We start from the raw sequence: 25,814 nt of genomic DNA, 5'->3' as shown, positions 1-25,814 counted from the left end.
CTCCCCAGCCGCCCTCCCACATCTTCCGAGGAGGCCGGCTGTGTGTGTGAAGGAGGTGCTGTTTCCCACAGCTCTGATCTCATTCAGCTGAAACTCAATCTCCGTGTGACCAGCCTCAGCCAGCGCGCTCCCACCCACCCAGGCTCCGCTCTCCCGGCTGTGTGCGCGCTGCCCATTGACGCTGTCAGTCCCGCCGCCCCGGGGAGTAACTTACACGGTGTCGGTGGGCCAGCCTCAGGAGCTTGGCGGCTGCCCGGACGCTCACCCCTCATCCTCGGGTCTCCGAGGGGTGCGACACCCTATACCCGCCGCTCAGCGGGTTGAATGGGACTCGTGAGTTACCTCTGGAGAAAAGGCAGTCGAGTCCAATGAGGCTGAGAACCTGAAACAGATGTAAAAGACATCAGGCTGAGTTTTCCGTGGATCTTCAATGCCCAGAAAGATTTATGGCCCCTTTTAACCCTCTTTTAACATCGGTTGAACTGGGCTTGTTTTATAGCAAGGAAAGAAACCTCGCAGTCACACAGAAAATCGCCAGAGCCCAGAGCCTACCCCGGGGTCTGCAGATCCTCGCCTTTTTTTTTTTCCTTTGTCCTCTCTCCTATAAGCTCATCTCTTCGCCTCTGAATCTGGGGGGGACATCTCACCACCGCTTTATAACTCACCATCCCCAGACAGCCCAAAGCCACCTGTTGCTTTGACCCTGCCTGCATGTGTGCTGAGCTGCTTCAGTCCTGTGGGACTTTTTGCCACCCCATGGACTGTAACCCTCCAGGCTTCTCATCCATGGAGATTCTCCAGGCAAGAACACTGGAGTGTGTTGCCATGCCCCCCTCCAGGGGTTAGACCCTAAGTAGGTTCAGTTTGGGGGAGTGCATCTTTATCCTGAACAGGGAAGTGATAAATAGCTCTTAGAAAGGTGAAGATTGCAAGGAGCCAGCACAATCCAGTAGTAAACCTAACTTTTTGGGGGGATGGGGGGGGCTAATTGTCACGTAATCATGTTACACTAGATCAGGCGCACTTTCTTTTGATGGAGAAAGCTTTGAACTTTGCTCTGCACTTCCTGCAAGAAGAGGATTTCTACCTCAGGGCAGGAAGACACAGGAAGGCAGAGGTTTGAGGGTGCCTTTTACAAGTCCTGTGAAGCAAAAGGGAAGGAGTTTACAAAGGCATCTTCATTAGGAACGATGTGTCATGGCAGGCTGGCACCTCCTAAACCTGACCCCCGCCCCCTCCTCCAGGGCAGCCTCAGGAACTTGGAGATTCAGCACTGAGCACCCAAGGCATTTTCCAATGCAAAGAAGCTCAGGGATCTTTCCACCTTTTGTTAATTTTGCTTCACAGTGATGGGGAGGGTTGCTCTTTTTTTTTTTTTTAACTGTTATTACTTTTTTGTTTTTATACTTTATTTGGCTGCTACCCACAGGATCTTCCAATTTTGTTGCAGCACGTGAATTCTAGTTTCTTGACCAGGGATCGAACCCTGGCCCCCTGCACTGGGAGCCCAGAGTCCTAGCCACTGGACCACCAGGGACCCTGTTACTACTTTTTTACAGAGTGTTACATTTTGCATGAAAAAATTTATTTTGGCTAACAACCAACTCACTTGCTTATCTCTTGATATAGAGCTGGTATTTTCCTCACCTCCTCCAGACTCCCAGCATCTAGGGCTTGCCATCCTGAAGAATCAAACCTTGACATCTAATATGGTGCAAAGAAACCCTCCATTAGAATTCAGTCTCTCTCTCCACAGTAGGGTGTCTAAAAACACTTCTACACACATTCTGCTCCCAGTCAGGATGCGTCGTGGAGAGATGGGTCATGGAATGAAGAAACAAAGTTTTGAGGGGGTGAAGGTGGGTGCAGAGTCTACCCTGCCCAGGGAAAGAGGAAGATTCCTGCAGCCAAGCTCAGAAATAATAGTCTCCCTGAGTCCTGAGAAAACTGCTCCGAATGTTAACACATCAATCTTAAGGAAACAAGCCTGGATTTAACCGACTTAATTTCATATAATTATTTCAGAGTTTGAGTCTTTACAAGAAAGAGGGAGTGGAGGGAAAAGGTCAGAAAATTGAAGGGGATGAACAAAAGAGGAATGAGATTTTTTTGTTGTTGTTTTGAAGATTCCTGTTGCTCCTTGGTGCCCAGGGCTCCGTCTTGGCTTTCATCTTTTAGAAGCAAATGCACAGCACCCTCAACAGCACGTGGAGGCACTCTGAAGATGCTGATTTCAGCTCAGGAACACTATTTCCTGAAAACTATTTCTAAGGAACACTTAGCTTTCTCTGTGTCTTGGGTCTTATAACACCAAGTGTGCAGTGAAATAAGGCTAGAAAATCTGAGCACCAGTACTAACTCCAGGCTAGTAAGTCCCAACACAGTTTGCCCAAGTCATTAAGCTGCAGGGGACTCAAACACATTTCTAAAATGGGGGTAATAATACCTCCCCTGCCTGCCTCAGATGGTTATACATAGAAAACACTTTGAATGGTAAAAATGCTGCTATGTAACTATTTACAATAGCCAAGACATGGAAACAATGTAAATGTTGACAGATGAATGGATTAAGAAGATGAGGTACATACGTAATACAATGGAATACTGCTGCTGCTGCTGCTAAGTCACTTCAGTCGTGTCCGACTCTGTGTGACCCCATAGACAGAAGCCCACCAGGCTCCCCCATCCCTGGGATTCTCCAGGCTACTCAGCCATAAAAAAGAACAAAATATGCCATTTGCAGCAACATGGAGGCAACTAGCAATGATCCTACTAAGTGAAGTGAGTCAAAGAAAAAGATAAGTACCATATGATATCACTTATATGTGGAATCTAAAATATGACACAACTGAACTGATCTGTGAAACAGACACAGACTCATGGACGTAGAGAACAGACTTGTGGTTGCCAGGGAGGAGAGGGGGTGGGGGAGGGATGGACTGAGAGTTTGAGGTTAATAGATGCAAACTTTTACATATAAAATGGATAATCAACAAGATGCTACTCTATAGCACAGGGAACTATATTCAGTTTCCTATGATGACAAACTATAATGAAAAAGAATGTGTGTGTATATATACTTATAACTGAATCACTTTGATGTATGGAAGAAATTAATACAATATTGTAAATCAACTATACACCAATAAAATTATTTTAAATGCTGCTTTATAAGTGAAAGGTATTACACTTGCAATAGTAAAGTTCAATGATGGTTAGTACTGTCTGAGTATTTAGCTGAGCTTAACTATTTGTAGTATTTACGTGATAGTCAGACACATAGAAATTGGTAGGTCAACAAAAAACAAAGATATCATCTGGTTGATTTAAAATGCAAATCACAAAGCCCCATCCTCTAGGAGTTTTGGTAAAGTAAGTGTAGAAGGGGCCCTGGAATCTGTATTTTAAGCAAGTACCTTGGGAGTGGCAGAGGCAGATAGTTCAGGAAAAAAGGCAACTTGGAGAAGCACTTTGTTTTGCAAAATGAGGACATTTCTCATCTTCCTACTCTCTGCCTCTGCTTCCACTGGGGCTGGATGTGAGAATGAAGCCCACTGCTTTCATTAATATTTCAGAATCTACAGCATGAAGGACTGGAGAGAAACGAAGTAGAATGGAGGGTTATGTCGATGGGTTTGGTTTCCCGTTAATGATGAGAACCATGCATGTCTGCTCTGGGCAGATGATCAATTGATCCAGAAAATGTTGCACAAGTGTCGTCTGTTCAAATACAGGGTCAAAGTCAACCATGTAAAAGAAAATATACCTCTGTTTAGTTGAAAAGGACTTACATTCAAGACATTGCTCAATAGGGCTGGTCTGGGTTTCACTCTGTCAAAAGGCCCTGTTCATTTACTCAGCTTTCCACAGAATTCTGCCAAAGAGGACAATGAGGGAGAAAGAGGGATTTAGCTCTCGTGGCCGCAGTTTGTTTTTGCACCTGTGGATTTTTTTTTTTTAATGACAATCGTTTAAAAACATCATGATAATATTTTTAAAGATAGTGGGTGAAATAGTTTGTATGTGAAGTTGGGACAATGGAGTGAAGAATTTCTCATAAAAAGAATCCCTTTTTAGTGACAGTTGCCTATTCTAGAATAAAGTGATAACAAAGAATGAAACTGAGGAAGAAGTTTCTAGAAAGATAGGTTGCCCCTAGAAATCTAGGAGTAACTTTTCAACAAAGTCCAAAAAGATTTGTCTTGCAACTTTTTATTAATAGAATGAGCAAAAACCTTAACAAAACTGACCTCTGGAAAATCAAAATAGAGGACTCACAATCTGCTCAGTTTACTCAGAAAAACTCTCAAGTTATTGTTCACAATTGTTTGCACACAGCTCTAACACACAGGCAAACGCACACATGCTTGAGTTTGTATATGTGTGTGTGTGAGTGCAGTGGTATTCTATGCCCAAGGTGAATATTGAAAGTTAGAATTAAAGAAAGTCTCAAAATAGGTTATAATGATAGAGAGAAGTGGTAGCTAATGACCTTATAAAAAGTATGGAGATGGTCAATTTAAAAGCTTACAAAATTTTAACAAGTAATAGCTTACAAAAAATAGCCTTCAATGAAAAAGAATCTAAAAAGGAATATATATATATTAGATTCTTTGAATCACTTTGCCGTACACCTGAAACACAACATTATAAATCAACTATACTTCAATTTTTTAAAAGTTTATCCAATAACTTCAGAACCACAGAAATCTAGGACTGTTTTATCCCAAAAGATCTTCAGGGCCCCATTGTATGGCAGCAGAGTACAAAACCTTTGTTTATTGTAATGATCCTAGTACATCAAGAAAAAGTTAAACATTTTACGTCCTAGAAAATTTCCATTCAAATGGTTAAGATTAAAGAAGTTTCCATACTGAAAGAGGCAAATCCTTATCTTTCCAGAACTCTCACTTGTTCAGAAATCATTTGTTCCCCAAAGTTTCTGGGTCAGCAAGGTTTGTCTAAGAGGAGAGATTGGGGACGGGAGGCAGAGGAGGAACAGCTGTTTTGAGTTAAACAAGAAGCATGTTAATGACAGCACAGGAGTCTGAGAGATACTTGGGTTTAGCCCGCTGGTCAAAGAAGTAACGGGCTAAATGGCTGAATGAAAACAGCTATTCAAGGTCTGCGATAGTGGGCATGAGTAGGGAGATTCAGAAGACAGCGTTGATGAATGAGGTATCTATGGTATAAAATCATCTTCCCCTAAACTGCAGTAGGAAGTAAAGGACAGAGAAGAGAGGTGTGGAAACCATCAGCCTAACTCACCAATACTGGGCTTTTACGGAGAGCGTTTTCTGAGAAAGGTGATAACCTGAACTGCAGATGGGCCATGGCAGGGACAAGAGGGGGGAAGAGGGTGTTTCCAGCTGGAATATTAATGATAAACACAAATGTCATGATTACTGTGAAAGTTATAGGCACCAGAGACACTAAGAACAAAAAAAGTAAGTCATTTTATCTCTACAGAGGTTCCCATAAGAAGGTCAGCAGATCATGGCAGAAACTACCAGTTAATCATCTCCGCGTGTCTCTTAAGCCAGCGAGATGCCTCTAGCCAGAAAGCGCCAGCCTCCTTGCAAGGAGACCCTGAGCTTACTGGGGCAGACTGGGAAAGGCCAGGAAAGAAGAGAAGTCCCAGCACTAGCCTTTCTGAGGAGTGGACAGAAATTGATACCAGGTCCCCCACCTCCACAGGCTTCCCAGGTGGTGCAGTGGTAAAGAATCTGCCTGCCAATGCAGGAGATGCAAGAAACATGGGTTCAATCCCTGGAACCCATTCCAGTATTCATGCCTGGCAAATCCCATGAACAGAGGCGCCTGGTGGGCTACAATCCATGGGGTCTCACAGAGTCGGATGCAATTGAGCACATGCGCACTAGCCGCCTTTCCCACATCCTGCTTGCCTCTCAGCCCTGCACCTCCACCCCACAGAGCCTGAAGACTCCCCTAAACCTCCTACTGACTAGGGAGCTCTGTCTTAATTGAAATGAGACACACTGAGCTCTCCCTGTTTTACCAGTGGAGATGTTGTGGGAAGAACACAATTAGAATTGAAAACTATTCTCATCAAGACACACCCTAATTTCAGCCCTAACCCTCTCCTGAGCCATTTGACCAGAAGTAGCTACGTGGAGAAGGAAATGGCAGCCCACTCCAGTGTTCTTGCCTGGAGAATCCCAGGGACAGCAGAGCCTGGTGGGCTGCCGTCTATGGGGTCGCACAGAGTCGGACACGACTGAAGCGACTTAGCAGCAGCAGCAGCAGCAGCTACGTTTAGGACTTTGGCACACATAAATCATTCAAATATTTTTCAAGTTCTGTGTCATGCCATCTAATTTATGCTGTGTATGTGTGTTAGTCACTCAGTTGTATCTGACACCTTGCGACCCCATGGACTGTGGCCCTCCAGACTCTTCTGTCCCTGGAATTTCCCAGGTAAGAATACTGGGGTAGGTTGCCATTCCCTTATCCAGGGGATCTTCCCAACCCAGAGATCGAACCCAGGTCTCCTGCATTAAAAGCAGATTCTTTGCCACCTTAGCCACCAGGGAAACCCCAATTTATGCTGTAGATGAAAGGAAATAAAATGCACAATGAGTATGTTTTATAAAAAAAAAAAAGTTGGAAGATCATGGCCACCAATTACCCCTTGTGTATAAATAACCCCTAAATCCAGGTCTCTCCTCGCCCCTGGACCCATGTTTCCAATTGCCTGCTGGACACGTCCACCTGGGTATTCCATACCTTCTCAACTGTTCGTCCTCAAATTTAGTTCTATCCCAACACAGATCTATTGTCACCTTTTGTATCTTGCAAGTTCTTGAGATGATGTAAGGATAATAAGCTGGATAAGTACAAACACATCTATCCCACCACACTGTGGAGGCAGATTGGCACTGGCTGATTCTCAAGGATGTTTGTAGGACTTAGGACTCCAGAAACAGTGCAGAACTACTCAGGGATGTGTGTATTGTGGTCTCTGCTGCTGCTGCTGATAAGTCGTTTCAGTCGTGTCCGACTCTGTGTGACCCCATAGTCGGCAGCCCACCAGGCTCCGCTGTCCCTGGGATTCTCCAGGCAAGAACACTGGAGTGGGTTGCCATTTCCTCCTCCAATTCAGGAAAGTGAAAAGTGAAAGTGAAGTCGCTCAGTTGTGTCCAACCCTCAGCGACCCCATGGACTGCAGCCTACCAGGCTCCTCCGTCCATGGGATTTTCCAGGCAAGAGTACTGGAGTGGGTTGCCATTGCCTTCTCCCACACCCTCCCCAATCATGAATTCTTAAGTGAAAGTGAAAGTGTTAGTCGGTCAGTTTTGTCTGACTCTTTGCAACCCCATGGACTGCAGCCCACCGGGCTCCTCTGCCCATGGAATTCTCCAGGCAAGAATACTGGAATGGGTTGCCATTCCCTTCTCCAGGGGTTTTTCCTGACACAGGGATCAAACCTGGGTCTCCTGCATTGGAGGCAGATTCCTTACTGTCAGAGCCACCAGGTAAGCCCTGAGTACTTAAGGTAAAGTGTAATAAGACAGCAGGAGCACAGAACAGGCTCTAATAGTTTTTATTACTGTTATGATCATTTAGATAGATATACAGCCAAATCTGGCATTTGGGTGCCTGCCTTTCCATTTGGGGCCCTTTGCCCTGAGGGTGGATTCCCCCTTGCTCACTCAGATCCCCATTCTGAAGTTCCTGCTCACACTGCCTTTCCTCCTTGACTCATAGAAAGTGGAACCTGAAGGGAACATTAGAGATAGCCTAGTTCAGTCTCTGTGTGTACAGACGAGGTCATGGAAATTGAAAGAACTGCCATGCCCATGGTCACAGAACTCCAGCAGCAGAGCTGTAACTAGAACTAAGATCAGCTGCCAGGCTCCACTTTCTTCCTTCACAACCACACAATGACGCAGAAAAGCTAACACCCTTCCCAGGGATATTTACAATTTCACAAGGTTCAAAGAGTCAAGCTGACCCAGCTTGAACACCAGGGATCAAGCACAGAACAGGGCAGGGGTTTCCAAACTAGCTATTTATGAGGCTTCATATTCTAGAATGCATCTCAACAGCCCAGAGGTCTAACATTTATACAAAGCTTTGTTGTCTCTCAAATGCCATTCAATATTCATGCCTTCATAGCTGGAGAGGAAACCACCTAAAGTGACTACCTTGTACTGCTGCACAGTCTGCCTGTCCTAACAGGATTCATCCTGTAATCTGAGCCTTCCTCTCATACATAAGAAAAACCTACATTATTTCCCGCAAAGAAAACTGAAGCTAGTAGTAAATTCTCATTTCCCTTTCCAGTTGTTCTTTGTATTTTGTTGCCAATTGCGAGATTGCTGAGCTACGAACTTGAGCTGGAGGAGGGACTAAAGGTGTGGGGTGATGTCATGAACCTGGGCTTGGATCCAGGAGCTGTCTGTGATTACTCACCTTGGTGACTGTCAAGCCACTACCCCTGAGCAGCCTAACTAGACTGCATGAGAGCCAACATGCCTAGCGCTAAGCCTTGCTTCTTGAACGCACTCTCTTCTCACAACCCCATCCTTTTTTAAACATTGGAAATAGCTTTGCCATTTCCATTTCCCTCCATCCCTGTCTCTCCCACTTCCTTCTCATTTATCTTAGCAAGGCAAGTGAAAAAGAAACCGTATTTAGAAAACATACTTAACCAAGCATGTCATAGATATGCAACAAGCATGCTGAGGTTAATCTCGTGATTGTTATTCTTCCTCTGCGTCTATGAATCAAGAAGCCCTGGAGAATCTGTGTGCATGCTAAGTTGTTTCAGTCGTGTCCAACTAACTCTTTGTGACCCCATGTACTGTAACCCACCAGGCTCCTCTGTCTAGGGGATTCTCCAGGCAAGAATACTAGAATGGGTTGCTATTTCCTTCTCCAGGGGATCTTCCCGACCCAAGGATCAAACCCATGTTTCTTATCTCTCTTGCACTGGGCAGGTGGGTTCTTTACCACTAGCACTGCCTGGGAAGCCTGGAGAATCTGGCATGTTATTAAATGTCATATAGTCACACAGACTGTACTTGATAAAGAAGAATATATTACTTAAAAACTAACAAGGTTGAGGATTACGATTCTAGACAGAAATCTTGACATTATTCACGGAGTTTCCCATGGCCCCTAATAAGGAATCTACAGGATCTTTTCCACAAAGAACCCATCCACTAGCTTGAAATTCAAGTTCAATTTCATGTCTTTAAAAACCTTGACTGTTTTTCAGTCTACCCTATCATACATTCATGTTTGTATGAATATAAAATTCTCCCACAATTTCTAATAAAATGAAAGCTTCAGTAAGATGCATCAGGTTTATCCTCTGACTCTCGATTGCCCCTGTAATGCTCCAATATGAAACATCAAACTTAACCATCAAGGGAACCATTGGAAAAGCCATGTTCTTTGAAGGTCTGTGTTGCATATTTATTCTAAGCCTTTTTATTTTCCCACTGCAATGAGAAGCCTGTGCACTGCAACGAAGAGTAGCTCCCTCTTTGTCGTTTTGATTTGCATTTCTCTAATAATTAGTGATACTGAGCATCTTTTCATGCATTTATTTGCCGTCTGTATGTCTTCTTTGGAGAAATGTCTATTTAGGTCTTCTGGCGCTCTGTGATGACCTAGTAGCATGAGGGGAGGGAGGCTCAAGAGGGAGGTGATATATGTATAATTATGGCTGATTTGCACTGTTGTATGGCAGAAACCAACACAATATTATAAAGCAATTTTCCTCCAATTAAAAAAATAAACTTAAAAAAGTATCTCCCACTCACCACAACTAAAGAAAACCCACACACATCGATGAAGACCTAGCACAGTCAAAAATTAATTAATTAATTTTAAAAAGAGAAGAAGGAACCAAAACAAGATAGGTGGGGGGAGGGCAGAGAAGCAGTATCGTCAAGACCCACAAAGCCAAGGTAGACAATGCACAAATAGAATAATCATAATCGCAGAGGTTCTAACCAAGGTACAAAGGATCCAAACCCTACGTCAGGCTCCCCAGTCCTGGGGTCCTGCACCAGGAAGAAACCCCCAGGATCTGTGGCCTTGAGGGCTAGCAGGGCTTACATACAGAAGGTCTGGAGGTCTGTAGGAAACAAATATTCCACTCTTGTAGGACACACACACACACAATCTCACATGATCTGAGACCCAGTGCAGGGCCAGTAAATTGAAAGGAGCCTGGGTCAGACCCCTTTGCTGATCTTGGAGAGCCTTTTAGAGCAGCAGGAGACAATGGGAGCTCACTCTGGGAACGTACATACTGGCATCAGAAATTTGAGGAGGTCGTTCTACCACAAGGACACTGGGACTGGCAAATACCATTTTGGAGTCCTCTCTCCACCCTATCAGCACTGGAGGCTTGCCCACCCACCAACAGGCCAGCCACAGGACCCTCAGGCCACATAGCCAGTCATGCTGGAACACGACCCCATCTACCAGCAGGCCAGCAGCTACCATTCAAGGCAGGGACTGGCAGCCAATGAGACTGGAGGCCAGGCCTGCCTTTCAGCACAGCCATAGTAGTTAGCTCCACCACAACAGGAGGGGCCATGCAGTCTGCATATAGGGAACCCCTAGAACATATCATTCTGACGACCAGAGGGGAGTGTGGTACTAGGATAGGATGTCTCCTACATAAAGCCACTTCTCCAAGATAGGAAAAAAAAGAAACATTACTGACCTACCCAATTCATGGGAACAGACACAGAGAATTAGGCAAAATGAGGAGACACGGGAATATATTCCAAAGAAAGGAATGAGACAAACCCAGAACTAAGTAAAGTAGAGGTAAGCCATCTACCCAACAAAGTCCTAGGTAATAAAGATGGTCAGTGAACTCAGGAGAATGGATGAACACAGTGAGAGTTTAACAAGAAGTTAGAAAATATAAAAAAGAGGCAAAGAGAGTTGAAGAATACAATATGTGAAATAAAAAATACATTTGAAGAAATCGACTTTCAAGTAGATTAGATAGTACAGTGGAATGAATTGAAAGATAGAGTAGTGGAAATCACCCAAGCTGAACAGAAAAAGAAATTTTTTAAATTGAGGGTAGTGTAAGAGACCTTTGAAATAACATGAAGCATACTAACATTCACATTACAGGGGTGCCAAAAAGAGAAGAGCGAGGGAAAGAGGCAGAGAATTTACTTGAAGAAGTAATAGCTGAAGATTTCCCTAACTTAGGAAAGGAAACAGACATCTGGGTCTAGGAAGCACAGAGAGTCCCATCAAGACATATTATAATTCAGTTCAGTTCAGTTCAGTCGCTCAGTCGTGTCCGACTCTCCGCGACCCCATGAATCACAGCACACCAGGCCTCCCTGTCCATCACCAACTCACGGAGTTCACTCAAACTCAGGTCCACAGAGTCGGTGATGCCATCCAACCATCTCATTCTCTGTCGTCCCCTTCTCCTCCCGCCGCAAACCTTTCCCAGCATCAGAGTCTTTTCCAGTGAGTCAACTCATCGCATGAGGTGGCCAAAGATTTGCAGTTTCAGCTTTAGCATCAGTCCTTCCAATGAACACCCAGGACTCATCTCCCTTAGAATGGACTGGTTGGATCTCCTTGCGGTACAAGGGACTCTCAAGAGTCTTCTCCAACACCACAGTCCAAAAGCATCAATTCTTTGGTGATCAGCTTTCTTCACAGTCCAACTCTCACATCCATACATGACCACGGGAAAAACCATAGCCTTGACTAGACGGACCTTTGTTGGCAGAGTAATGTCTCGCTTTTTAATATATTATCAAGGTTGGTGGTAACTTTCCTTCCAAGGAGTAAACGTCTTTTAATTTCATGGCTGCAATCAGCATCTGCAGTGATTTTGGAGCCCAAAAAAATAAAGTCTGACACTATTTCCACTGTTTCCCCATCTATTTCCCATGAAGTGATGGGACCAGATGCCATGATCTTTGTTTTCTGAATGTTGAGCTTCAAGCCAACCTTTTCACTCTCCTCTTTCACTTTCATCAAGAGGCTTTTGAGTTCCTCTTCACTTTCTGCCATAAGGGTAGTGTCATCTGCATATCTGAGGTTATTGATATTTCTCCCAGCAATCTTGATTTCAGCTTGTGCTTCTTCCAGCCCAGCGTTCCTCATGGTGTACTCTGCATAGAAGTTAAATAAGCAAGGTGACAATATACAGCCTTGACGCACTCCTTTTCCTATTTGGAACCAGTCTGTTGTTCCATGTCCAGTTCTGACTGTTGCTTCCTGACCTGCATACAGGTTTCTCAAGAGGCAGGTCAGGTGGTCTGGTATTCCCATCTCTTTCAGAATGTTCCACAGTTTATTGTGATCCACACAGTCAAAGGCTTTGGCATAGTCAATGAAGCAGAAATCAATGTTTTTCTGGAACTCTCTTGCTTTCTCCATGATCCAGCAGATGTTGGCAATTTGATCTCTGGTGCCTCTGCCTTTTCTAAAACCTGCTTGAACATCTGAGAGTGCATGGTTCACATATTGCTGAAGCCTGGCTTGGAGAATTTTGAGCATGACTTTACTAGCGTGTGAGATGAGTGCAACTGTGCGGTAGTTTGAGCATTCTTTGGCATTGCCTTTCTTTGGGATTGGAATGAAGACTGACCTTTTCCAGTCCTGTGGCCACTGCTGAGTTTTCCAAATTTGCTGCCATATTGAGTGCAACACTTTCACAGATCATCTTTCAGGATTTGAAATAGCTCAACTGAAATTCCATCACCTCCACTAGCTTTGTTCGTAGTGATGCTCTCTAAGGCCCACTTGACTTCACATTCCAAGATGTCTGGCTCTCGGTCAGTGATCACGTTATCATGACTATCTTGCTCGTGAAGATCTTTTTTGTACAGTTCTTCTGTGTATTCCTGCCACCTCTTCTTAATATCTTCTGCTTCTGTTAGGTCCATACCATTTCTGTCCTTTATCGAGCCCATCTTTGCATGAAATGTTCCCTTGGAATCTCTAATTTTCTTGAAGAGCTCTCTTGTTTTTCCTATTCTGTTGTTTTCCTCTATTTCTTTGCATTGATCACTGAGGAAGGCTTTCTTATCTCTCCTTGCTATTCTTTGCAACTCTGCATTCAGATGTTTATATCTTTCCTTTTCTCCTTTGCTTTTCGCTTCTCTTCTTTTCACAGCAATTTGTAAGTCCTCCTCAGACAGCCATTTTGCTTTTTTGCATTTCTTTTCCATGGGGATGGTCTTGGTCCCTGTCTCCTTTACAATTTCACGAACCTCTAATTAAAATGCCAAAAATTAAAGATAAAGAGAAAATCTTTATTCTCTCAGATAACAAAGGAAAAGCAACTAGTTATATACAAGAGAACCCACATAAGACTATCAGCTGCCTTGTCAGGAGAGAAAGGAGTGAAACAATATAGTCAAAGTGATGAAAGAAAACCTAAAATCCAAGAATATTCTACCTGGCAGAGCTATCATTCAGATTTGAACGAGAGATAAAAAGTTTTACAGACAATCAAAAGATAAAAGAAATTAGCCCTACCAAACCAGCTTTACAACAAACGTTAAAAGGATTCCACTAAGCAATAAAGACAAGACCACATCTAGAAATATGAAAATTATGAAAGGAAAAGTCTCTTTGGTAAAGGCAAAAATACAGTGAAGGTAGTAGATCAACCCCTTATAAAGCTAGTAGAAAGGTTAAAAGACAAAAGTAGTTAAGTCATCTATATGCACAATAAAGTAGTTAAGCACAAAACAGGAAAAGATGTAAAATAAGTCAAAAACATTAAAGGTAGGGTGGGAGGGAATAAAAAAATGCAGGGTTGTTGGAATGCATTTGAACGTAAGAGATCAACTTAAAATAAGCAGGTATGTACACAGGGGTTGTTGCATATGACTTTCTTTAGTGTTATGATCGAATTCCTTTCTCTTTTTTAAAAAATGTGTATCTATTATAGATTTTCGGTTTTGTGGTTACCATATCTACAGTGACTGCTTTGATGACAGCCCCTCTAACTGCTTGCCCAGGAACTCCCTACAGGAAGCTGCCCCGTGTGCCTCTCATATGAAGCTAATCATGCTTGATGTGCTGTCCCTTGCCCACAGTGGATAGTACTACAGAAACCTCAGATCAAGGAGAGTCTATCTATAGGTGGTCTATGAGTGAGTTAGAATAAAAGCTTTGCCCCATAGAGATAAGGTGATTTTATTAGACATGGAACACCACCAGATTGGACACTTGGTATCAGGGGGAAGAAGCTGAAAGAAGACAGTGTTCAGATCTCCTGAGGCATCCAGAGGACGTTGTCAGTAAGCAGCCATGATGCATAAGTAGGAGTCGTACGGTAGAGAAAGAATATACGAGTAAAATGAGAAGTGGGAGATGCAGAGAGAAACTGAGTCACCCCAACAATTACGAAAGCTGCCTGGATCCTGCTCCTCTTTCCCATTTTCACACAGCCTGCAGGTAAAGCTGTTCCTGGGGCCCTGTGGTTCCTGTTGTCCTTATGTGAGACATGAAAGAGGCACTCTCTTCCTCACTACCAAGGAAAACCTAGCACACATAACGTCTCTGGGCATTTTCCACCCTGTATTGTCATTTTCTGCTTGTCCACCTCCCCATGTAGACTGGAAGCTCACTGAGAGTTTTCTGTTATAATTCTGTGAGCTCAGTACTAGGCATGTCGCCTGGACCACAGCAGAAATTAATAGTTGCTGTTTGAGTAAGTGGAAGGATGTATGAGTAATGTCTTATAAATGTGTCTGGGTCCACGTTGTTGATCTCACACAGAAATGTCCCAAAGAGGAGCAACTGACTGCTATTAACTCTTCGGGACCACATCCAGTGGAGAAGCAAATGCAAATGATCCAGGAAAAACATTTCCTGGTGTTGACGATCCTCCAAAATACCTGCTAAAAATGCGGAAAGACTAGGAAGCTGATATCTGTGCTGGGATCTAAGTCTCTGGCTGGGCTGTGTACCTCTGCACAGAATGAAAGGTGACAGAAGTATTGTGGGGATTTTATAGAAATCAAAAGTACATGCAATTCTTCTGAAGGCTTGCTGATTACTCTCAGTGCATTGTGTTTTCATTTTGATCTCTGGAAAATATCAGGAACAAGGAAAGAACTTCCCACCCCCACCCCGCCAACCCCCGGCTCCATAGGAAAAACAGTATTGAAATAATACAAACATCTTGGATTGACCCTCTTTTGAAACTAAGAAATGCCTCACCCTCCCAGCAGGCCCAAAGTCTGCACAGTTTGTCCGCCAAGAGAGTGAGATTTGGCAGCACTCCTTGTAAACTTCAACCGCAGGAGGCCTCTGATTGAATTGAAATTGTTTCCTCCGGTCAGATTTTGTTGGTGGTACACCCGCCTCAGGATGTGAATTCATCATGTTTGCTGTGGGGTGAGATTGGGGCAGTTGGAAAGGGCACAAGAGAGTGAATGTGAGTATTGGGGTGTGTGTGTGTGTATGTAGGTGGGTGTACCCATTTATTCCCTAATGTCACCAATAAAGGCATTGATACTACCCAAAAGAATTCTGGAAGATTTGATGCATTCTTACTTAACCTCGATATCTTTTAAAGTGATTCAAATTTTATTAACAAAAGTAAGGAAATTGGAAAATGGAAATGGCAAACTGGCAGTAAACTTTGCACAAGTCGTTAACCTGGCCTCCACTGACAGCACACACATACTTAGAACCTTTGGGGAGCAAGCAACGTGAAGATCCATCTTCTGGCTTCATAGGGATGGAGGGAGTTGGGGAAGGAAGCAGGTTTGGTCTGTAAGAAAATTTCACCTTGACATTTAGTGGGCCAGTATCTTGCCTTGTTCTTTTTCAAAGGAAACCTGACCATCTGAATGAGGTCACTATTTCTTTCACTGTGGTCAAAAACATATAACTTAAACTTGACATCTTAACCATGTTTAAGTGTGTAGTAGTACAACTTCTATTGTGAAACAAATCTCTAGAGCTTTTAAATCTTATAACACTGAAACTCTGCTGCTGCTGCTGCTGCTAAGTCACTTCAGTCGTGTCTGACTCTGTGTGACCCCACTGATGACAGCCCATCAGGCTCCCCCGTCCCTGGGAATCTCCAGACAAGAACACTGGAGTGGGTTGCCATTTCCTTCTCCAATGTGTGAAAGTGAAAAGTGAAAGTGAAGTCACTCAGTCGTGTCCGACCCTTGGTGACCCCATGGACTGCAGCCTACCAGGCTCCTCCATCCATGGGATTTTCTAGGCAAGAGTACTGGAGTGGCTTGCCATTCTCTACACCCTCCTAATTCCTCCTTCCTCCTCCCATTGGCCCTTGGCAAGCACCTTTTTTCTTTCTCTTTCTGTGATTTTGACTATTCTAGGTGCTTCACATTTGGAGAAGGAAATGGCAACCCACTCCAGTGTTCTTGCCTTGAGAATCCCAGGGATGGGGGAGCCTGGTGGGCTGCCGTCTATGGGGTCACACAGAGTCGGACACGACTGAAGCGCCTTAGCAGCAGCAGCAGCAGCAGATGCTACACATAAGCGGAACCCTATATTCGTCCTTTCTGCACTGGCTTACTACACGTAGCATAATATCCTCAAGGTTCAACCGTGTCATACATGTGATAGGGTTTCCATCATTTTTAAGGTTACAAAATGTGTGCACTACATTCTCTTTATTTGTTTGGATGTCAATAGACATTTGGGTTGTTTCTATCTCTTGGCTATCATGAATAACGTTGCAATGAACACCGATGTGTAAATATCTCTTTAAGGCTGTGCTCTGAGTATTTGGGTACATAAATTTAGAGATGGGATTGCTGGAACTCATGGTAGTTATGTTTTGAGCTTTCAGAGGAACCTCCATAATACTTTCCGTAGTGGCTGCTTCCTTTTTCATTCCCACCAAGAGTGCACAAGACTTCCAATGTCTTCACGTCCTCGTCAACACTTTTTATTTTCTGTTCTTTTGATGGTAGTCATGCTAATGGGCAAGAGGTGATATCTTACGATAGTTCTGATTAGGAATCTCTAAGTGATGAGATTGATGAGTGATGCTCGGGGACCACTGGTGATCGACAGGGAAGCCTGGCGTGCTACAGTCCATGGGGTCAAAGAGTCAGACTTGACTGAGTGACTGAATTGAACTGATTTTACATGAAGAGACTGAAGCTGTCATTGGAGGGGTGGGGAAGATTTTCTTTCTGTTCACTAGATCTAGGACTTGATGTTCTGTGTTGGAAAATGTGCTAGCCTAATGCTATCCTCATGGTGCTCCCATGCTGGAATTCTAACAAGTGCTCCCCAGGGTCTGAGCAGTGCACTGGGGAGTAACTGAAGTCACAGGACAAAGATATAAAGGCAGAAGAGATACCAGTTCATCAGTCCTGGTCAACAGTAAGTAACTTAAAGCACTGTTCATAACAAGTGCAAATATATTACAAAATATTTCATAATGTTTATGTACAATTTGAGAGATAAAGCACAAGACTTTGTGGAACTTTCTGGAAACACCTCAGAGGGCTGCTCTAAGCCATATCCAGGACAATCCTGAGAAATGCACGTTCTCTCTTCTCTGCCACTAGAGACTGGAGGGAAGGTTTGAAAAGCACTAGCATAGTCTGCAGAGGCCCATGAACATGTTTTCCTTTTCTTATTTGGTTAGAGAATCTTGGGGGTGGAAAAAAAATTACAGAATATCTGAACCCCCACTGTCATCTTACGAATGAGAAAAGAAGGGCCCCCGGAGGTGAAGGCGGTGCTCAGGTTCCCAGCGCAATGCTTCCTCCTCCTCTAGCCAATGCGGATGTGCCTGATGACAGCTTAGAGGATTTCAGTTGCTGAGAGAAAAGTCATAGGCGTAGAGGGACCACAGAAGTACTCACGCTGCATCTCATATATGCAGAGGAAATGCATGTTACTTTTTGCTCTGCATTTGCTTTGATTTGGTCCCACTGGCTAGTTTGTGAGAAAACAATAACGAAATCTCTGTTTTGAGCTTTAATCCAACGCAATACACTTAGTTCCTTAGGTGATGCTCAGCCTCTGCCTTCATACTTCTCCTTCCCTGGTCCTCTCCAGAAGGCTAGGTGTTCCAGGCAGCCCAGTGACCTCACGGAGGTCGGGTGACTGGGTTTGAGGACTGACCTGCTGCTCTCTGGACCAGCTGCAGACTGGCTCTTCTGAACTCCTCCGGGAATCTTTGGCTTGAGCAGTTCCTGATTGTTCAGCTGGTGTCTGTCGCTAGCATCCTGCTGCTGATAAACTCGCAGTCTCTTCTTTGTCAGCCCATTCAGGGCAGGGGGCCCCTCCCCGCTGACTTGGCCTCCCCTGTGGCTGGCCCCTCTGAGTTTCTGCCCATCCTCCATCTGGCCCTCTGGCCCCCGCAGTCCCTGGCCCCACCCTGTCTCTGCTGTAAGGCCACTGCACTCTCCCACAGCGGGCCCTGTGTGGACGCCCTCACGCCCAACATCCAGGTCACATGCAGGCCACGGGCAGCTCCAGAAAGTGCTGAAGACCCTCTCTCCATCTGGACACACTGCTCTATTGGTTCTGTTTCTCTGGAGAACCCTAACTAGTACAGAGCAGCCCACCAGGGTCCTTTGGCAATGGAATTCTCCAGGCAAGAATACTGGAATGGGTAACCATTCCCTTCTCCAGAAGATCTTCCTGACCCAAGGATCGAACCCAGGTCTCCAGCCTTGCAGGCAGATTTTTTTACCATGTGGGCTGCTAGGAAAGCCCTCCTACAGAAGCCTACTAAATTCTTACTTGATCTGTATAAGCAGAGCAGTTTGAGGTCGGGTAAACAAGTCTAACCTGAATCATAAAAACAGAGGGTCATAGCCCTTTAATCAGCTCTAAGACTTGAGCCAGTACACAGACTCAGAACCCCTTGAATGAAGGAGAGGCCAGTCCTGTTAAGAAAGGAGCCCAAATAAGTCTGACAAATTTTGCTGCTCCAGAGCCTCCATGCCAGTCAGCCATGGTCAACTCATTGCCATCAATGTCAAGCCCTTAGATGGTGTCTCCTTAGAGGTAAGGGACCTGGAAACCAAGAAGTGATTGCTCATCCAGTCCTTAAAGCTATGTTAACAGATTGGAGCTGTTTGCAGACAAATTTCCAAAGACAGCAGAAAACTTTTGTGCTCTGAGCACTAGTTATAAAGGTTCCTGATTTCACAGAATAATTCCAGGATTTATGTGTCAAGGTGGTGACTTCACAAGCCAAAATGGCACTGGTGGCAAGTCCATCTATGCGGAGAAATTGGATGATAAGGATTTTGTCCTGGACATATGAGTCCTGGCATCTTGTCCATGGCGACATAAACGGCTTCCAATTTTTCATTTGCACTGCCAGGACTGAATGGTCGGATGGCAAGCATGTGATCTTTGACAAGGTGAAAGACAGCATGAATATTGCGAAAGCCATGGAGTGTTTTGGTCCAGGAATGGCAAGACCAACAAGAAAATCACCATTGCAGACTGTGGACAAAGCTAATAAGTTTCGCTTGTGTTTTGTCTTAGCCACCAGACCACTCCTTCTGTAGCTCAGGAGAGCACACCTTCACCCCCAGCTACTTGAAATATCCTATGGCCTTTGTGCTCCCACTGCAGTCCTTTGGGTTCCATATTTTCTTTGGGTTCCAGCTGGATTGCAAAGTTTATGATTATGAAATAAAAACTTAACAAAAAAAGAAAGCAAGGACTCCAGTACAGTGCTAAAAGATGTACAGTTAATCTTTCTCCCAGTCTTCCCCAAAGGGACCTACAGTTTTATCAGGACTACTATGCATTTAGGAAAAGGACGAAATCAGAACTTTTAGGATCTAGACACTGGCTCTGAACTGACACTAATTCCAAGAGATCCAAAATGTTACTGTGGTCCACCAGTGAGAATATGAGCTTATGAAAGTCAGGTGATTGTTGGAGTGTTAGCTCAGGTCTGTCTCACAGCAGGCCCAGTGGGTCCTGAACCTATCCTTGGTTATTTCCTGAGTTCTGGAATGCATAACTGGAATAGGTATACTTAGATGCTAGCAGAATTCTCACATTGGTTCCCTGATCTGTGAGCTTTAATAGTGGGAAACGCCAAATGGAAGCCACTAACACTGCCTCTACCTAAGAAAATAGTAAGCTGAAAGCAGTGCCACATTACTAGAGAGATTGTAGAAATTAGTGCCATCATCAAGGACTTGAAAGAGAAGAAGGTAATAATTTCCACCACAATCCCATCTCACTCACCTATTTGACAAATATAGAAGATAAATAGGTCTTGGGCAGTACCAGTTGATTATCATAAACTCAGCCAGGTGATGACTCCAACTTCAGCTGCTGAAAGAGATGTGGTTTCACTGCTTGTGCTACTTAACACATACCCTGGTATCTAGTGGCGTCTCTGGCAACTCAGATGGCAACTATTGATCTAGCAAATGCTTTTTCCTCCATTCCTGTCCATAAGGCCCACCAAAAGCAATTTGCTTTCATCTGGCAAGGGTATCAATATACTTTAACTGTCCCTCTTCAGGGTCCTATCAACTCTCCTGCCCTAAGCCATAATCTAGTTCACAGGGAGCCCTCTTCCTCAAGATACACATTGGCTCATGGTATTGATGAAATTATGCTGATGGGACCTAGTGAGCAAGAAGTAGCAACTACTCTAAGACTTGTGAGTAAGACATTCATGATTCAGAGGGTAAGAAACAAATTAGACAAAAGTTCAAGGGCCTTCCATGGCAGTGAAATTCTTAAGGGTCTAGTAGTATAGCTAGTCAAGATATCTATTCTAAGGCAAAGGATAAGTGGTTGCATCTGATCCCTCCTACAACCAAAAAACAGGCACAATGTCTCATGGGGCTCTTTGGAGGCAATAATATTCCCCTCATCTGAGTGTGTTACTCCAGCCCACTTATCAAATGACCCCAAAACATCTTAGTTTTGAATGGGGCCCAGAACAAGAGATGCCTCTGCAAAAGGCCCAGGCCACTGTGCCAGCTGCCCTGCCACTGAGACCACATGAACCGGCAGATCCAATGGCCTCCTACTGACATTTCAGGTAGGAGGCTCTTTGGGGCCCTACAGGTGAATGTCAGTGCAGTTCCTTAGGATTTTTGAGCAAATCCCTGCCATCCTTTGCAGATAACTACTCTCCTATTGATGATTAGATTTCAGTCAGCTGTATTGGGCCTTCACAGAGATTCAGTGCTTAACCACGGGCCAAGTTACCAGGCAACCTGAGCTGCCCATCGTGAACTGAGGGTTATCTGACCCATTAAGCCAACAAGCTGGGCATGCACAGCAGCACTCCAGCACCAAATGGCAGTGGTGTATATGTGATAGGACCAAGCAGTCCCGTACACAGTGAAAGCGCCTTTTAAAGACTCAGTTATAGTACCAGCTAGGTGGCAGTAACTTGTAGGTGAGATTCTCCAGAAGACTGTGTGTGCTCAGAATCAGCATCCAATATATTATCTGTCCCATTTCCAGGATGCAAGGGTCCAGGAATCAAGGAGTGGAAATGGGAGTAGCACCACTCATTCTTACCGCTAATGACCCACTGGCCAAATGTTAGATTCCTGTTCCCATGGCCTCAGGCTCTGATGGTCTGTAGATACTCATTCTAAAGGGAAGAATGCTTCCACCAGGAGATACAATGATGATTTTATTAAACTGGAAGTTAATACTGCTGCCCCATCACTTTGGGCTTTTTGTGCCTCTGAAGCAGGCAGAGAAGGAAGTCAGTGTGCTGGTTGGTGTGACTGATCCCGACCACCAAGAGGAAAGGGGATTACTACTCTACAATGGAGGTGAGGAAGAGTATGTTTGGAATAGAGAAGATCCCCTGGGAATTCTCTTAGTGATTAAGGTCAATAGAAAACTACAACAGCCAAATCCAGGCAAGACTACCACTGGCTCAGAACCATCCAGAATGAAGGTTTGGGTCACTCCACCTTGCAAAGAACTATGACCAACTGAGGTGCTTGCTGAAGGTAAAAAGAATACAGAATGAATAGTAAAAGAAGGTAAATACCAGAATGACCAAGTGACCAGTTTCAAAAATGAGAACTGTAATTTTCATGAGTATTTCCTCCTTGTTTTGTTATGAATATGTACATATACCTTTGAGGTTTTCTTCTCCCTTTTATCCCAATATCTTGAAACATAAGATGTATTGACTTTATATCATAGTATTTAAGTAGTTTTTACTTCATAGTATTTAATTTACAGGATATCAAGAAGAATAAACATCACTCAAGGACTTCTGATGAGGTTCGTGTGTAAGTAACGACCCTGATCACAGAAATGGTGGGAGGGATGTCTCTTAAAATCACCCCATCATTTGAAATTTAGAGTAGAAGAAGTTGTCCAATGAGTAGCTTGATAGACCCAGGGCCCACGTCAAACAGTACCCCCAGGAGGTAGTAGGACCTCTGCTGCTGCTGCTGCTAAGTCACTTCAGTCGTGTCCAACTCTGTGTGACCCCATAGACGGAAGCCCACCAGGCTCCCCTGTCCCTGGGATTCTCCAGGCAAGAACACTGGAGTGGGTTGCCATTTCCTTCTCCAATGTGTAAAAGTGGAAAGTGAAAAGTGAAAGTGAAGTCGCTCAGTCGTGTCCGACCCTTAGCAACCCCACGGACTGCAGCCTACCAGGCTCCTCCATCCATGGGATTTTCTAGGCAAGAGTACTGGAGTGGCTTGCCATTGCCTTCTCCGAGTAGGGCCTCTAGCAGAGTAGAAATGCGTCTGAGACCCTAACACCAGCCTCTGTGACTTACAGGCTGTGATTAATGTCTGAGACTCTCCCTTGGCCTCACACTAAAGGAGTCACTTTCCTTTAAGAAGATGAAGGAGCTTCAATTATGAGCTTGTCTTCAGCAAACAGTTAAGCTGAAGACCAGAGACCCTTGCCCATTTCTCCCCTGAAATTCCATTTCTCCCTAGAAACCTTGTATGACCTCAAGAGGGAGGAATTGAGAACCCTAAATCAATAACTGAAACTGGAGACATGTCCAACTAGGGCTAACCTCTGCCTATTTTTATTCATTTAGTCATAAAAATAAATGTGATATTTCTTGAGTCTTAGGGTCATGGAGTAATTTGTATCTATTACATTTATATGAAAAGTTTCACAAAGTCATAGAAATAAATCATAATTAGTTATACAATTGGTGGTTAACTTTATTATTATTGAATGACGACACTTGCACTGAATCTTTCTGAGCTAGGTTTAAGTTCTATGCCTAAAGGCAGTTATAGGACTACAGGGACCATGAAGACACTCAATCTTGATGATGGCTTAGTCTACACTTGTAACTCTGGCAGCATTCCATAATTCTCATGTGGAGGGGTTCTACCTTCTGATTTCATTTTGTCTTCTCACTCCATTCCTTCTCCCTCTTTTTAAAAAAATTTACCCAACATTTATTGTTAGATTTTTGTGTGCTGGATTTTGAAGATAAAAAGAAAATTGGAAATTCATGTTCTGGAGGACCTTATAGACCAGAGGCACACAAGAAAAAGAACTCAGAATGTGATTTATCAGGACATCACAATGGGCCAGAGAGCAACCTGTGGCTCGCCTTTTGTCTCCGTTTTTCAAAACGAGGAGAATAATATTTTCCAGCCAGCAAAATCATGAAACAAACTGGATGAATGTTCCAAAGGCAGAAAGTAAGTTAGTGAGTCACATTACAGAACGACTATATCCTAATTAATGCAAGACTGTTCCATGCTGGAAATCAGGCAGAATGATTTGGCAGTGACTCTTAAAAAACAAGTGTTAACATCATTGTCAATTTCAATTACCAGGGATTCAAGTTTCCACAGTGGTTAACAGGACTGTGCTCACAAACCTTTCATTGTGGAATTTAGGATCCTTGAACATCATCACAGGTGTGGTTTAAAAGAAGTCACCTGACACATACATACAATGGAACATTACTCAGCTATTAAAAAGAATGGAATAATGCCATTTGCAGCAATATGAATGGATCTGCTGCTGCTAAGTCGCTTCAGTCGTGTCCGACTCTGTGGGACCCCATAGACAGCAGCCCACCAGGTTCCCCTGTCCCTGGGATTCTCCAGGCAAGAACACTGGAGTGGGTTGCCATTTCCTTCTCCAATGCATGAAAGTGAAAAGTGAAAGTGAAGTTGCTCAGTCATGTCCAACTCTTCATGACCCCACGGACTGCAGCCTACCAGGCTCCTCCGTCCATGGGATTCTCCAGGCAAGAGTACTGGAGTGGGGTGCCATCGCCTTCTCCAATGAATGGACCTGGAGAGTATCAAACTGAGTGAAGTGAAGTCAGAGAAGGAGAAACATCCTAAGACACCCCTTATATGTAGAATGATACAAACGAATTATTCTGAAATGAATCAAATGAATGAATGAATACAAATGAATACAAATAAATCAGAAAGAAATGATACAAATGAACTTACAAAACAGAAAGAGACTCACAGACTTAGAGAATGAACTTATGGTTACCACGGGGGAAGGATGGGGGTAGGGATAGTTAGTGAGTTTGGGGTGGACATACACACCTGCTGTATTTAAAAAGGACCACCAACAAGGACCTACTGTAACTCTGCTCAGTGTTATGTAGCAGCCTGGATGGGAAGGGAGTTTGGGGGAGAATGGATACATGTATATGTGTACTGGCTGAGTCCCTTTGCTCTTCACCTAAAACTATCACAACATTGTTAATCAACCATACCCCAATAGAAAATAAGGTTTTTCTTTCTTTTTTTTTTAATAAAAGAAGTCACCTGTTAGCCCTCCCACAGCGGTCCCATGCTCAGAATAGGAGGCAAGATTCTAGGTTCCTAAACTTACTTCCTATGCCCCCACCTCTAGCCTTCTTCCAGGGTGAAGAGCAAGGACCCACTCATCCTGATGGGGAGAAAGGGGAGATCTCCCATAATGCTCTTCCTTTGATTTTAGGCAGGATGGCCCAGTGGATCTCAGACTTATATTTCTCATCCCTATTGTTATGTTTCCAAGAGACCTGAGAGGCCTAGTGTCTGAAAGTTGTCACCCAAGGAATATGGACCTGTTTAACTGAAAAGTCTCACATCTTTGACTTTTGTGACAGTTGCTTATTTAGTAATAAACAAGATTATTATTTAATCTTGGACTGAGTGATTGTAATGAATGACTATTTCAATTACACAGCTAAACTCCCTGTACAGTCCGTAGAAATTTTACATACAAAACAGAGAAACAGAGAGAGGAATACAGCCTGAATGTTAATTTCCTAAAAGAAAAAGGAAAAAAAGGGAAATCAAGTAAGCAATTAATAAAATATTTTTATGTATAAATATTTTCATTTTTATAGTGTGGCACTAGTTTTTATAGCCCTCTTTCAATGTGCTTATTTTAATGCCTTTTATTTGGCAAGTTCAATAGTTAAATGCATCTTTAAAAAACCCAGATTTATCTGAAATGTATACATCATTGGTAAGTGGATTTTGGACACATTATCTAGTATAAACTCTTTCATTTGAAAGATCAAAATACTGCTAAAACAATTTTTAATTATTTGTTTGAATTAACCTGCATAATGAAGGACCATAGGCAGAAGAAGAAAGATAAGGCACAGTTTTCCAGCATCCAAATGCTTATTCTTGCTCAAAATTTCGGCTCACAGCATAGACCACAGTAGGTAATTGAGAGCAAAACATCCAATTGCTAAGCAGAAAACCTTGGAGGTGGATTTTCAAAATGCATCCTAAGTTGACTAAAGTCCAGAATGTCTAGAAACTTTGGAAGTGACAATAAAACCTAGGTCCTATTATAAATTATATGTGGTGACTTCAGCTGAATCAAAATTATACAAAGCACAAGCC

General features: G+C 43.6%; 1 pseudogene; it reads left to right on the top strand.

Annotated features, from left to right (window-relative positions):
• The first annotated feature begins 19,165 nt into the window (after positions 1-19,165).
• On the top strand, positions 19,166-19,465 carry LOC129559997 (peptidyl-prolyl cis-trans isomerase A pseudogene; annotated as a pseudogene).
• The last annotated feature ends 6,349 nt before the right edge of the window (positions 19,466-25,814 follow it).

This window comes from Moschus berezovskii, chromosome 16, assembly GCF_049115385.1.
Source record: "Moschus berezovskii isolate FMDL1 chromosome 16, NW_MosBer_1.0, whole genome shotgun sequence".
Taxonomy (NCBI): domain Eukaryota; kingdom Metazoa; phylum Chordata; class Mammalia; order Artiodactyla; family Moschidae; genus Moschus; species Moschus berezovskii.
The sequence above is the reverse complement of the archived record's forward strand: the minus strand, read 5'-3'. Positions and strand labels throughout refer to the sequence as shown.